This window comes from Equus quagga, chromosome 2, assembly GCF_021613505.1.
Source record: "Equus quagga isolate Etosha38 chromosome 2, UCLA_HA_Equagga_1.0, whole genome shotgun sequence".
In the NCBI taxonomy this organism is placed as follows: domain Eukaryota; kingdom Metazoa; phylum Chordata; class Mammalia; order Perissodactyla; family Equidae; genus Equus; species Equus quagga.
In genome coordinates this window covers 101,666,604-101,681,143 of record NC_060268.1, presented here as the reverse complement: position 1 = coordinate 101,681,143, position 14,540 = coordinate 101,666,604, and the positions used below count along the sequence as shown (strand labels likewise).

The 14,540-nt window shown below is 56.8% G+C and overlaps 1 protein-coding gene across 1 annotated transcript in view; it reads left to right on the top strand.

Annotated features, from left to right (window-relative positions):
* The window catches only part of LOC124235188 (glutamate receptor ionotropic, delta-1-like), a 217,297-nt gene that overhangs the window by 112,503 nt on the left and 90,254 nt on the right, over nucleotides 1-14,540 (top strand). The gene's annotated exons all lie outside the window — the stretch shown is intronic.

Here is a 14,540-nt window from a genome sequence, read left to right as displayed (position 1 = left end):
CGTGGCCCCGTGTCTAGGTGGACCTCAGGGTCCTCCCAGGGTCCCACTCCACTGCCCTGTGAACTGGCCCCATGGGCAGCCAGGTTTGGGACACCGAGAGCCGCCTGGAGTCATCGTCAGGAGCTCCCCTGCTTGTTTCTTCTTGTGGTGACTACAGCCCAGACCCAGCCTGTGCTTCACTCAGGTGGCAGATACGCCATCACCATCACTGGAGAGGCCACGAGAGCGAGAAGAGTTATCCATGCCAGGCCCTCAGGGCGCCCAGGTGGGCCATGTGTGTTCACAGGGGACTTTGGCTTTGCCTGAGTGGCCCTGGCCAGCAGGTGGTGAGGGTAGCACCGCCAGTGAGAGGAGGTGATGGTAGAGGACCCTCCACCCCTGGGCTGGCCCTGAGCCAAAGCCAGACAGGCCCCAGGGTGGGACAGTTCTGGCCAGCCTTGGTCCCAGATTCTGGTGCCTTAAGTGTGTGATACACATCAGCTGTGAGTGATGGAGTAAGGCCAGTGATAGGAGTGTTGATGATAATAATAACGAGCCTGGGGAATAATTGACCATCAAGGGAGGGGCAGGTGCTGGCATGTGAGCCTCTGGATGGCCAGCATCCTGACCTTCCCGGACACTAGGCTGTGTCGTGAGCCCCCTTGCTCTGAGGGGTTTCTGTGCCAACCCCTGACATGCTGGTGAGTAATGTCACTTGCTCCCTCCCCCTGCGTGCAGCAGGTCCCAGGTACCGGGAGCTGGACAGAGGCCCATTGGTCTGTAAGGAGCCCCAGGCCCTGTGCCAGGCCAGGCTCCCAGGGCCTAAAGTACCTGCCATCGCCTCAGAAAGAGAAAGGAAAAAGGGAAAATGCTGAGTCAATGAGACAGGGGTCTAATTGCCCTGGGTGGCATCAAGCCTCCAATTTTGGGCCCGGGTGCTCCCTTTCATTTGGGGTGTTTAAATATTTACCTGAAACGGAGGGGAAAGAATCTTTTGGACTGCAAGGCTATTCTGGCAGCAGTGCGCTGAGAAATTCATTAAACCACAGTTAATTAGGGGATGAAAGATACATATATAGCTCATTAGTTCAACCCACATAATTTACATCTCTGAGGGTATTCGACTACTGGCTTGGCTCAGGCTCTCAGACATGATGTCTTGAAACACAGCTTCTCGCTGTGGCTGCCTCTCTGGGCGTGGGGGGCCTAGGGAGGGGGCTGTGGCTGCCCTCTGTCTGTCCAGGGGTGGGGGAAGGGCCCAGGAGCCTTGCTGCCCCTCCTGTTTCCCGCTGGAGCGGGTGGCGGCCCGGCCGGCTGTGCTCCTGCTGCCAGGGATGATAAACGAGGTGAGGTGGCGCGGCCCCCTGGCAGCCACACTGCTTAGCATAATGGTGTGGTGTCTGAGCAGATTTTAAGCTGCATCGAATCTGGTTCCTGGACCGGTGACATTATCCCCGATTTAATCTGTAGCAGTTGGAGAAATCAGGGCTCACACATCCAATCCCCATGTCTCTTTTCCAGACAGTGGTTCTTGTGCTGGCACCTGCCTGGGCCTCTGAGGGGTCCAGGGGATTCCTGGCCCTGCTGGGCCCTGAGCCTGGCCTTGGACCCCCAGATGCCCCCCTTAAAGAAGAGGCTGCTCCTCCACGAGACCCCTCCCACCAACCTGGGGCTATGACGGGGTTGCTGACATCGCTGAGGGTTCCTGTGTAGTCACTGTCTCCTGTGGGGCGGGGGAAGGTGGTGTTGGTGGGAAGTGGGGTTGGTTTAGAAAGTTCCCTCTCCTGGCCCCACCATTCAATGCCCCCTTGATTATGCCTCCCATTTGGGAATAGAGACATGGAGAGGAAGGGAGGGGCTGTGTGTGTGCACAAGCATGTGTGTGTGCATGAGCATGTGTGCAGAGGACTGGCAGTGAGGGCTGGGGAAGGCTGGATGCAACATCCTGGAGGACCCACGTGGCCCCTGCTTGGCCCTGGCACCTGCCCGTGCTGTGGTGGGGGCTGCGAGTAAGGGAGAACGACAGTCATCAGACCTCCCATGGGAATTCCACACCCGCTAGCGAGAGGCCGTGGACTTTCGTCAAGTGACTTCCATTGCCATGCCTTGGTGTCCTTGTCTGCAAACTATCAAGAATAATCCTGGATTCAGAGGCTATCTTTGAGCATTGAGGGAGATCTTGCAGCTGCAGCTCTTTCTCTGGGCCCTGGCATAGAGCAGCTGCTCAACCAGTGTGAGCTCTGTGCACTATTATTTTTTGTTACTTTGCTTCTCTGAGCCTCAGCTTCCTCATCTGTTAAATGGGGTTAATGTTGCCTGGCTACCAGGGTGGTGAGGAGCTGGGTGCCCATCGGCACCTGGTACACAGGTTCTAGCTGGTCGCGTGGCTTGGGGGCCTTGTAGACGAATGGAGAAGGGTGAGCAGAGCCCTGAGTGCTGGGTTCCCAGGCCTGTGTTGGGGCCTCTGCAGTAACTGAGCTCTCAAATGCTCCACCTGAGGACCCCACCCCTGTCCTGGCTCCCCCAGTGGAGACCTGCCCCACTGAGCTCTGGTCTCTGGAGCCAGGCCTCCTCCTCTTTCTTGGAGTTGGTGCCTGTTCCTGATGGTGCCACATCCGTGCAGGTTCCTTGCCATGAACCACAACCTGCGTCACAGCAGCAACGGCACCAAGAGTGACAGGGACATGCACTGTGTTGGTGCCGTGTGCCGGGCACCCTTCCCCACCCCGACCCTGGGCACCCATATGACCCTTGTTTTCCAGATAGAGAATCAAGGCACAGGGGGCTTGAACCTGGTCCCAGGCCATGCCAGCCAGATGGGGCCTGGGTGAGGGGCTGATAGAAAGGTGGTGTCTGTCTATCCATCAGCTGTCAGGGTTAGACCCCCGCCCTGCCACTTGTTACTGTGACTGTGGGCAAGTCACCTCTCTGTGCCTGAGCTTCCCCATCTGTGACCTGGGGTGTCACCGCTCGGAGAGAATGGGGTGAGTTCACCCGTGTAAAGCACTTAGCCCCGTATGGGGCACATGGAGAGCTCTGGTTATTGGGGCTGGGGGATGGGGAGAATGTGCTCCTGGGGAGGGCTTCTGGGAAGAGGGGCCCTGGAGTGGGTGCCGAGGTCTTGGGCTGGCATGGGCCACTTCCATCACTGGGGGCCTCCTGGGCTCCCACCCTCTCTTACCCATCTCGACCTGCAGAAGTAGTCTGGGTGGGCTGAGTCATGCCTGTCAGGGGAAGTCTTCCCGCAGGGCATCCCTCTCAGGCGGGCAGCTCTGGCGACTGCCATGGGCTCCCCAGGTCTCCCCTGGAAGTAGAAGTGTGTCAGCTCCCTGGCCTGGCCGACCTGCGGCCTGGCTACCCGAGGCCCTCAGCAATCCAGGTTGGGGTGGGAGTCTCCCTGTGCCCCCCTGCCCTTCTCAGCGTCACCGCCCCCATGACCCCAAACTAGCAGTTCCTGGGCCGCCGTGTCCTCCTATACCCTGTTCCTTCTGCCTGGGGCGCCTGACCGCATTCTCTGCCTGGTGAACCCAGCTCAGCCTTCAAGGCTCAGTTCATGCTTTTAGAAACCCCCACCCCTACCAAGCGGGCTGGTCGTCTCCATCAGACTCCACTGTGTCCCCTGAACGTGCTGGCACAGAGCTTGGCACATAGCAGACGCTCAACGGAGATGGGTATAATTGAATTAGCGCACATTATTTCCATGTGTCTGTGTCGCGTCCCTATCATCTCCTCCGTGTGAACCCCTGGAGTGCCCTCACTGAGGTTGGGGGCTGCTCTGTCTCTGTGTCCAGGGGCCCAGCATGGGCACCCACACACGGGAGGTGCTTCCTGAAGATCTCTTCAACTCAGCGAACACCGCCCTCCGGGCTCTGGCTGGGTTGGGGCGTCTCTGGCCGCCTCTTGGGCCAGGCTGGGCTGTGTGTCCTCCAGCTCCTGGCAGGACATTTGCCTGCTGGTGCCGGGCCTCCCGGGGCAGCGGCCGGGAGTTTGTCCCAGCAGGACTTTGAGTAGGAACTTGCACTTGAACGCTCATCACTAATTAATTATATTGTGGAATTGAGACTCATTGCCATTACTCACTCATGAGAAAATTAAAGATCTATTGATATTGCAATAATTAATTGAACAACAAAGTGGAAATAACTATGCAGACTCTGGGATTAAGTCAGTGCTCTTAGCTCTGTGACGGTCGGAGAGTGGCGGGGAAGAGTTCTGCTTAAGGGGAGCATGGACCGGCCAGTGCCTGGGCACCCCGGGCGTCCACTGGGGAGGGAACGCAGGCAGATGGTGCTCTGTCCTGCAGGGATGCTGCACAGGGGGCCGGGGCTGTGCTGAGACCCTGGAGGGCTCTGTAAGGATGTTTCCCTCCCAGCCTTCCTGGGACAATGGGGTCCCAATGGCCAGGCCCAGCCAGGGGGTGGAGCCTTTCCCCAGAGGAGCTAGAGTGGGGTCCATAGTCAGTACAGGGAGCAGGTGGGCAGGTGAGGAGAGCAGGAAGCAGTGCCCTTGGCTGGGCTGCGAGAGCCTGGGGCAGGCAGGCCGAGAGATCAGGAGGACGAGAAGATGAGAGTCGGAGTCCTCATCTAGTGGGTGATGGGGGTGGCTTAAAGCCCAGGTCTTGGGCCCCTTGCAGAAGCATGGGTGGCAGCCACCCACTCAGCAGGGCGGTGGCGTCTCCTCAGAGCCCTGGCACCTGGGCCTCAGCATCAGGCTGTCTCCTCTTGCGGGTCTGTAAAGAGATGATGTTTGCTCAGTCTGCAGGTTCTCCAGGGGACTGAGGGGCTTTCTCAGGGGCTCTGACACAGCCTGGCAGGTGGAGTTTGGGGGTGCTCAGTGAAGGAAGGCCGCCTCCCACACCTTTCTGCGTGGCGGGGTGCCACTTTGTACCTGGCTCTCCTGCTGCTCTGTGCTTTGGCTTCCCAGAGGCTGGGCTGGGATCCCATCCTGTTGCGTTTGTAGGATGAGGACCTGGGAAGGAGCACAGGTGAGCCACTGCTTGGTGGTGGCCTTGATGCCATGGCTGGAATGCCAGGATATTCTGGTTGCTGCCTCGCTGTGTGTTGGCAGGTAGGGAGTCCTGAGACGGCACAGCCCCCAGCTGGAGGGTGCCGTGGAGACCACCGTGTTGGCTTCTGGGCCCGTGTGCAGGCCCCTGCGTGGCACTGTGCTGCTCGGACCCTCCACCAGGGAGCACTACCCACGGGCGTGCAGTGGTCTTTCCTTGTCTGGAGCTAAAATCCGCTGTCCTCCAGTGTCGTACGCCCAGTCCCTCTGGTCTGGCTCGGAGCCTGCTTGCGATCTGCTCACTGCCCTGCACCTTCTCTGCTTTCCCTCTGGGTGCCTCCTGTCCCTGCAGCACGGGGCTCGGTGCAGGGGGAGAAGGCGCTCAGCCCCCATCCCTCAGAGGGCCCTTGAGCCCCTCTGTGTGCCAGGCACAGTCCTAGGCAAGGTTCATTGTCCTAGTGGGGTGTGTGCTGGGGCAGCGTCAGGGAACAGGATGGAGACCCAGGCCTGCCTCTCCCCACCTGTGGGCCTTAGCAGGTGCCACCTTCTGAGACTCAGTTTCCTTTGCTGGAAATGCGATGTCTTAGTTTGCTAGGGCTGCCATGTCAACGTACCACAGGCGGGGGGACTCCAACAACAGACATTTATCATCTCGTGGTCCTGGAGGCTGGAAGACCTAGATGGAGGTGTCGGCAGGGTTGTTTCTTCCAAGACCTCTCCTGGGCTTGTAGATGGCGTCTTCTCCCTGCATCCTTGTGTGGTCTTCCCTCTGCACACATATTTGTGTCCTGATCTCTTCTTCTGAGGACACCAGACATATTGGATTAGGATCTGCTCTAATGATCTCATTTTAACTTAATTACCTCTTTAAAGGCCCTCTCTTTAAATACAGTCACATTCTGAGATGCTGGGGGTTAGGACTTCAACGTAGGGCTCACGGGGGACACAACTCAACCCATAAGGTCGGGTAATGTCCCCTCCTCCCAGGATTGTGGTGAGGGCATGACACAGTGACCATGACATGGCCCCTGGCATGGAGGGTTCCTCTCTGGTTCTCCCCGGGCTGTGGGCTCCTTCCACGGGGAGGAGAGCAGAGGAAGAAGCCGAGGACTGTCCTGTCCTGGCAGCATGTAGAATTAAAAATTCTTTGTGAATGCATCTTTCTATGTCACCATCTCAGCAGAGAAGCCCCAGTGGCTCCATAATGGCCTGGCTCTCCAGACACCACCCCCTCCTCATACCCTCCTGATAGCCGGGGCCAGCCACACTCCATGGGTCAGGCTGCAGGTCTGCCCTGGGTGCCCAGAGTGTGCCACGCACCTTGTCATTCTCTGGGCTGTGCTCTTGCTGTCCCCTCTTCCAGTACATCTTGTCCTCCTCTCCCTGCTAATATCGCATCACCTTGGAGACTGTGCTCCCTTCTCAGTGCTCACATGGGGTCCTGCCTACTGCCCTGCACTTTGCTCTGCCGAGACCAGGGCTGGTGCTGCTGAGGGTGGACGGGGTCCTGGAGAGAACAAGCAGGGAGATGCCAACCTGGCCGAGGTCCTCCTCTGCTCCAGGTCCCACACTGGGCACTTTAAGTCAAAGACAAAGACCGGACCTTGACTTCCAGGGGCAATGGCGATGGTGGTGGCTCCAGTTATTGAAGGCCTGCTGGATGGCAGGCCTCATGGTGGGCGCTTCGTGCACATCATCCCTGCTCTCCACTACAGCATGGCCAGCTGCTAGGATGAGCTCCATTTTGCAGGTGGAGAAATTGAGAGGTTGAAATATTGCCCAAGAGGAAATATTTGCAAATCACATATCTGATAACGGATTTATATCCAGAATATCTAAAGAACTCTTACAACTCAATAAGAAGACAAACCACCCAATCCAAAATGGACAAGAAATTTGGATAAACACCAAAGGAGATGTACAGATTGCAAATAAACACACGGAAAGATGCTCAACATCACTAGTCATTAGGGGAAGGCAAATCAAAACAGGAAATACCACTTCACACCCACTAGGATGGCTGTAATAAAGACAGACAGTCACAAGTGGTACCAATTTGTGGAGCAACTGGAACCCCCATCACTGCTGGTGGGAATGTAAAATGGCACAGCTGCTGTGGAAAACAGTCTGACAGTTTCTTAAAAAGACAAACATACTTAACCGTATTATTCAGCCATGCCACTCCTAGGAATTCACACAAGAGAAGTGGGAGCATATGTCCGTACGAAGACCGGTGCATGAATGTTCATGGCAGCCTTGTTTATCATCCCTAAACTGGGAAGAACCCAAATGTCCATCAGCTGGCGAACAGATACACACAACCGACGATGTCTGCTCAGTGGAACGCTCCACAGCAGTTAATGAGAATGAAAGTCTGAGACACACTACAACGCACCTCGAGAACATTACTCTAAGTGAAAGAAACCAGGCACAAAAGATTCCATAGTGAATGATTCCATTTATGTGAAATTTCTCGAAAAGCCAAAACCACGGAGACAGAAAGCAGATTAACGGTTGCCTGGGGCTGGATGTCGAAGCGAGGATTGACTGCAGATAGGCACAAGGGAGCTTTGTGGGGGTGGTAGAAGTGCACTAAAACTGGATGATGGTGATGGTTGCACAACTGGATAAATTTGCTAAAACTCAAAGAACTGCACGTTACAAAGGGTGAATTTCATGGTACTTAAATTATACCTCAATAAAGCTGTGAAAACAATCTTACTGAACACCATATAGCTTGCAAATGGCCAAAAGAGAATTCAACCAAGGCCAGCCTCCTCCAGAGCCCCTGACCTCTAGCCCCACTGCCAGGTAGAGAGAGAGAGAGGTCAGCTTGGGCAGGAGCTGGGGGACCTCTGCCCTCCGCAGGTGGAGCCCCGGGTGAGGTTTCAAATCCATTTGGCGGTGAGTAAAAGACTGGGAAGCTAGAAAGTGCCTTTTGGAAGGCCCAGACTTTTGGGAGGGTGTTTGTGTCATGTGCAGAGTCTGTGGGGCTCTGGACTTAGGGGTGAGGAGGCCAAGAGGCTGGCCTGGCAGCTCCAGGTCCTTCTGCAAAGTCTTTCTGTATGCGCATTATGCTCATTGGTGGAGCTGTTTCTCCTCTCCACCGCGCCCCCCTCCCTTTGAGGTTTCTCTACTGCTATTGATCGGGCTGGTGGTTCCGCCATCAGTGGGCCTGCAAGTAGTAAAGCACAGCCTGATTTTCCCTGCGAACCTCATCTTGGCTCATTAAGGCAGCCGGGGGCTTCCCAGGGGCCTCCAGAACGCCTTCTGTATTTTGCCGATGGGCTGAGAGCTGGCTTGACCACGGAGGCCGCTTCCTCCCCCTTCCATTCCATCATTAGCATTCCAGAGTAGAAAGCAAGACAGGTGCTTGCTGCCTAAATATTTATGGAATACTGCTGGGTCAGAGGACGAGAGCAGCAAATGAAATTAAAGATTTACGCTGAAAAACCAACCAGGGGAGGGCTCGGGCCACGGCTTGCTCTCTGTGTTGCTTGGAGAAAAGCGTTTTCTTTTTTCTTCCAAGAAACTTAGTTTTTATAGATTTTTGAAACAAAATGCATGAAATTTTAATCTGTTGCTTCACAGTGCATCCTTCTAAGTTGTTAGTTACTGAGCAGCGGGCGAGTGAAGGGGCAGGCACTTGCGTGGGTCTGGATGGACGCTTGGGGATTTGGGAAAAACCGGTTCTTTTGCTTGGCTTTCATTGGTATGGGCCCCCTGGGGGGCAGAGGCCATCACCAGGTGTGGGGAGCTGTGCTCCATGTCAGGTAGATTAGCTGGGAGCAGAAGTGCCAGGCTCGGGGAGTCTCAGTAACCCCAAGAGCCACATACTCCTGTTGTTGGGGCTGCGTCCGACGAGACTTCCCATTTTACACTGAGGGAGGCTGCGGCATTGCTTGTGGACCAGTCAAGGGCTGGCCGGAAAGGGAGCGCGTGCTCTAAGGGTAATGGGAGCGAGGTCAGTGAACCAAGACTTTACAAAGTGTGGGCGAGACCCACTGAGATTTGTGGAAGGGCCTGGGCTGGCATTCCCGGGAGCTCTTACTGTCCCTGGCCCTGAGAGGGGACGGTGGCTAGAGCACGGATGCAGCCTTGGCCAACCCAGCAAGGAGGGAGCAGGGGAGAGCCCCATCTCTCCTCTCCCACCCTCTCATTTCCTGCCTGTGTCCCCATTGGCCAAATCCCAAAGGAGACAGAGGGATAGGAAGTCCTGGTGACACTGTCCACAGTGGTCAGCCTCCCAGAGTACAGGAGTGGCTCTGGAGGGAGATGCGCATCATCTCTGCTGAGGGTCCTTAGGAGCAGAGCCTGGGACAGGCGTTGGGGGGGGTGTGTGTGATCTCTTGAGGCAAGGAGAAAGAGCCAAGCAAGGATGTGGGATCTTGTAAGTCTAGCCTATCCTGATCCGGGGACTCTGGGACATAGGGTTGTCCCCTCTGGAGGTAAGGAGGGGGCAACCTTCTCTATTGCCATGACTGTGGGTCCCTGGCTGTGAGCTACCCTCAGGTGGAGAGCGGGCCGTCACCTCCAGGCAAGGTGGCTCCCTATGGTGAGCACAGTTCGCTGGAGAAGGGAGCGGCTGAGACCGTCAGCAGCCCGACACTCGACACTCGGAGCCGCTAGGGGAACGGCCCCCACACCGTAGCACGACTTTGGGGAAGATGGGTGTCAATTAGCTGCTGCCTCTGGATTACGGAAACCTGGCCTCTTGCTTCCCAACCACGGGCATTTGATGTGACGGCCAGTCCTCAGAAGCCACGCTGAGGCTGGACGAGATTGTGACACCAGAGCCAGAGTCCCATCACCCCCAGAGCTGATGGATTTCCCTCCCCGATGGCCCGGGCTGATCATCTTTCACCTACGTGCTCCTGCCTCCCCCTTGGTCTTGCTTCCTGTCCCCTGGCCACCATCAGAGACACCATGGCCTCCGCAAAATGCTCCCTCTTGTTATCCTGAGAAATTATCCTGAAGAGTTCCTGCAAGTGAGGAATTTTAGATGAGGATATTTATCAGAGCAGAGCATCAATAATAAATGCTGCATGATTTTTTTATTAGGGAAGCCACATAAATGTGGCCGCTTCAACTTTTTAACTCTCGGGGAAAGCTCCAAGTTGCAGGCCGCTCTGCTGTGGGAAAGTGTCGGGTAATCAGTTCCCATTCATATGCAAAGCGCTCGCTTAGCTGAGTTCATCAAAATTCAGTCGTTTCTTAAAAAAAAAATATTTATAGACTTCCCCTCCCTGCAAAGGACTGCGAGGAGGAAGATGGAAAGCGAAAAATACAAGTTGTTAATACGCTGAAAAGGCAGCCTCGCTCTGAGCCCTGCTAAGCATTCCCTACTCTTCGAGAAAAACTTAAAAATGGGCATTTGCACTGTAGCGTTCTCTGCTTCCCTTTGCTAAGCTCTCCGCCCGTCTCCTTCCAACTGCCTCTCAGTGTCTCTCTCCTTGGAGGCTGGACCGATTTGTCCCGTGGTGGTGCTGGTGGTGGTAGTTGCACGGGTGGTCCCGACACAGATCAAAGGAGGGAGCTCGGCTGTGTCGAGTTCTGCCTGGAGGGTGCCAGACACTGTGCTGGCCGTGGGGGTGGGGGGCATTTGTGAAACATCACTGAGCCTTTATATCAACTCTGTCCCCATTACAGAGACCAGAAAACTGACGCTCAGAGAGATGCCCAGCGACTGCCGGCTAGCGAGCCCTGAGCCGGTCAGTCCCACTCTGGAAAGGAGCAGCATCCCAGAGCCTACAGGACGGGGCTGCAGCTTCCCCCTTTTCTTGGCCCCAGTGGGGTGGCTGCTCGGTTGCTCTGGGGCCCTTGCTGGCCTCCCGTTTTTACAGGGACAGGGAGCTGGGATGCAGGGCTCCCATGACCCCTTTCTCTATCCTTTCTTCCCTCTCTGATCCCCACATGCAGTGAGGATAAGGCGCCCCATCCTCGGGAGGGAGGGAAAAAGTCAATGCAGCTACAGGGGAGGGTTTGCCTTACAGGACCCAGCCACTCCTCACGCGTTTGTTGACTGTGTTCTCTGTGCCAGCCTGTGGGAATCATGGTAGCCGAGGACCGGGACTGCTGCTTTCTTGGGGAGACAGACAGGCAAATGCGGATTACTGTGGGAGCTTTGCCGATGAGTAAATGAAGATGATGGGTCTTTGAACACAGAGGGAAGGCGCAGAATGGGTGCCGGATCAGAAATCTAACGACCCCCGTGGGTGGTTTATAATAGCTGCTTGCCCTCCGCTACCTCCCATGGTAGCAAATATTCTTTTGAGAGTTAGAAAGGTTTTTCTACCCATTTGTGAAGTGGGGAAACTGGGGCCCAGAGAGGCCCCCACGGCCCAGTTGTGCTCTTCACGCAAAGCTTTGGATGTGGCATTGCTCGGGGCAGGGGTGGGGTCCAGAGGACACTCTGACCTCCCAGGAGCCAGCCCCCGACCTTCTGCCATCCTCCCGGGACACACTCTTCAGATTTTCAGGCAAATGAGCAGGGACATCAGCAAGCCAAACATTTCCATTTGGAGTTTGAAATCGGTCGTGGACGATTTTCTGACGTGCGTGTCCCCTGCCATTTGCAGAATGTGCATCACAGGCCCCTCCTGGAAGCCCAGCTAGGCAGGCAAGCGTTTCCCCCGGCGCAGCCCCCACCGCGGGGTTCCAGGTTTGCTGGAGCCGGGGTTGTGTTCAGAGACCTTGGAAAGAGCCGGGAGGCTCAGTCCCCAGGAAAGTCTCAGGGGACCTGGGATAGCAGCTTGGACAGGACAGATGTGGGGCCACCTGAGGCCCGTCACTGTCTACACCGCAGAGCAGGGGTGAGTGTGCATCCTTCATGTACCCATCCTTGGAAGGAGCCCGTCTGCTGAGGCTCCTTCCTGCCAGCTCTGGGCGGGGGACGAATGGATGGCTTGGATGTGGCCCTGCCTGGAGGAGCTCACAGACCAGAGTAGGAGGCAGCTCTGGAAACACAGAGAAGGGACCTGGGAGAAATCAGGGAAGACTTCCTGGAGGTGGTGATAGCAGAGCAACTTCTTATGAGTAGGAGTTTGTGGTGGGCAGGGGAGAGTTCTGCAGATGGAGGTGACAGGGCGTGCAAAAGTACAGAATCTTGAAAGAAAGGTGAGGTTGTTCAGGGAACAGTGAGACATCTGGGTGTGGAAGTGGAAGGGAATGCCTGTTTCCTTGATCCGGGCTTGGTGCTTATGGGGCTCACCCAGAGTGGACCAGGAGGAGCCGTATGAGCTCTGTCTGCTGCCCTCTCATTGTCCGTCATGTGACCAAGTGGCTTCTGGGAGAGGCAGCACCAGGATTCTTGGGGTTCCTGTCCCTGCTCCGAGGTTCGTCTCCTCTTCCGTGAAACAGAGATTGTGATAGTGAGCATGACCAGAGACGAGTGGGACCAGGGGCAGCCTCTCTCCTCTGTCATTCCTGTGATTATCTCCCAGCCCCGGGGCGGGGTGAGGTGAGCCAAGGCTCTGGGATGCGCAGGCACGGTGGGGCAAGGCCAGGTGGGGTCTGGAGCCAGGTGTAGGAGGCAGGGCGGAGTGGGGTGCGTGGAGGGGTGGGTGGGCACGGCAGGAGGGAGGGCCGAGGCAGGGAGGAGGAGTACCTTCCTGGAACTGTGCCCCAGGAGCTCTGGATGTCTGGAGGGTGTTGCTCTATCACTGACCGACAGTCATGTTTTCAATCAACAAACACCTGCAGGGCCTGCTCTGTGGCAGGCTCGGGGAATTCCGAGGTGAGACGGACAGGTGTGGCTCTAGGCTGAGACAGTGCCCCAAGGAGAGGGACACTGTGAGGTGGCAGCATCCTCCCGAGGATGCGTCCCAGCCTGGGGGCCGGGGCAGGCTGGGGGTCCAGGCCAGACTCGGTGAAGGAGGAGGCTGTGGGGGAGCCATAGCAGGTGCTGGGCCTGAGTGAGAGCACGGGCCTGGCCCCTGGCCCCTGCCCTCCGCCCTGGCCACGCTTTCAGGGGCCGCTGAGGGCTGGGGCCGGCCGTGCTGCCCTGTCCGGGCTGGGAAGGGGGCGCCTGAGAGCTGCATTCACTCGCGGAGCATGGCTGGAGCCTCCCTGAGTCCTCTCGGTAAAGCAGCACCGGGAAAATTCTGTGATCCGAGCGGCGACAGGCTAGTCGACGGGCCGTGTTGGATAATCCTGTGCTGCAGCTTAGGGCTTGAGCTTCGGGGGTCCCTGGGATGACGGGAGTCCACCCACTCCTGGAAGTGTCCCTTCTGCCCCTCCGCGTCACGGCGTGAGCACACGAGGATGCCCTGTGAGTCAGGCTCTGTGCTGAGCACTTCACGCTCTTTACTCACTCAGCCCTGGGAGGTGGGGCCATTATTAGCTCATTATGCCAGTGTGGAAATTAGGCACAGAGGAGTTACATGTCTTGCCCAAGGTCACACAGTTCCTTAAGTGGCCGAGCTTAGCTTTAAACATGGCAGCCTGGCTCCCGTGTCCTTGCTCTGAACCCCACACTCTCCTTGCATGGTGCCTGGTGTTTGGGGGCCTTCCCTTCTGCCCAGGGCAGAGGGGAACTGGCCATGTTGGCCCCATGCTCTTGCTGGGGCCAAGGGACTGGGGTTATCGTGGGAGACATGGAAGATATATGGCTGGAGAGATTGAGGGGCCAGGGGGCTGGGAGTGGGGGGTCCCAAAGTGGAAGGCCCAGAGGAGATCACCTTAGGACCCTTTCCTAAGCTTCAAACAGTCCTTGTTTTGAGGACACAGAGCCCCCCTCTGGACCAGGCAGCCCCTCCCCACTGGGTGTGCCAGCTGCCTCCACGCTGCCCACCCTCGCTGGGAGCACCCCTGGGCCAGCAGAGGATGTGGAGGGGACGTAGCACCCCCTACCCCTTGCAGAGTGATGGAGATGCCATTGTTACTTTCTGGTGTTGAAGAGACTCTGGTTCCAATGCGTAAAGCCCTTAAACATCCTTCCTGGAGGTGCCAGCTCTTTACAGCCATGAACTGTATCAGGGGAGTGTGAGAAGTGAGTGGCCGGAGCAGGAGGGGACCCACACATCCATTTCCTGAGGTCCACCCAATTCCCTTGGGGGTGTACGGTCTCCTGGGGTCTCCAAGCTCTGCTCTGGGCTGCAGCTCATGGGTACTGTTGTCCCTGTTGGGCACTGGGGACCTAGGAGGGTGCTCTGGCCTTGGCTGAGCAGGCCCAGCCCCTGTGGTCCCTCATTGGGGCCGACTCCTGGTGGCACTGAGTTTCCTGGCCAGGGTGTCAGGTGGAATCAGGGGCAGGTGGGTGTTGATTGAGGCTGATTGCTGGGAGGTGGCGGCTGCACTGCACAGAGCTGTTTCCAGCCACTCCAGTTGTATCAAGGAGGCGTTAATCCATCTAAGTGCCTTTGTGCTCTGGGGGTGGGGAGTGAGGGCGGGACCCAAGGCTGGAGCAAGGTCAGACTTCCCCTGGTTGTCTGCATTTCCCCTCCCTCTAGCCACCCATCCACCCATTCATCCATCCACTCATCTACCCATCCATTCATCTACCCATCCCCCTGTCTACTCATCCACTTATCCATCCATCCATCATCCATCCACCATCC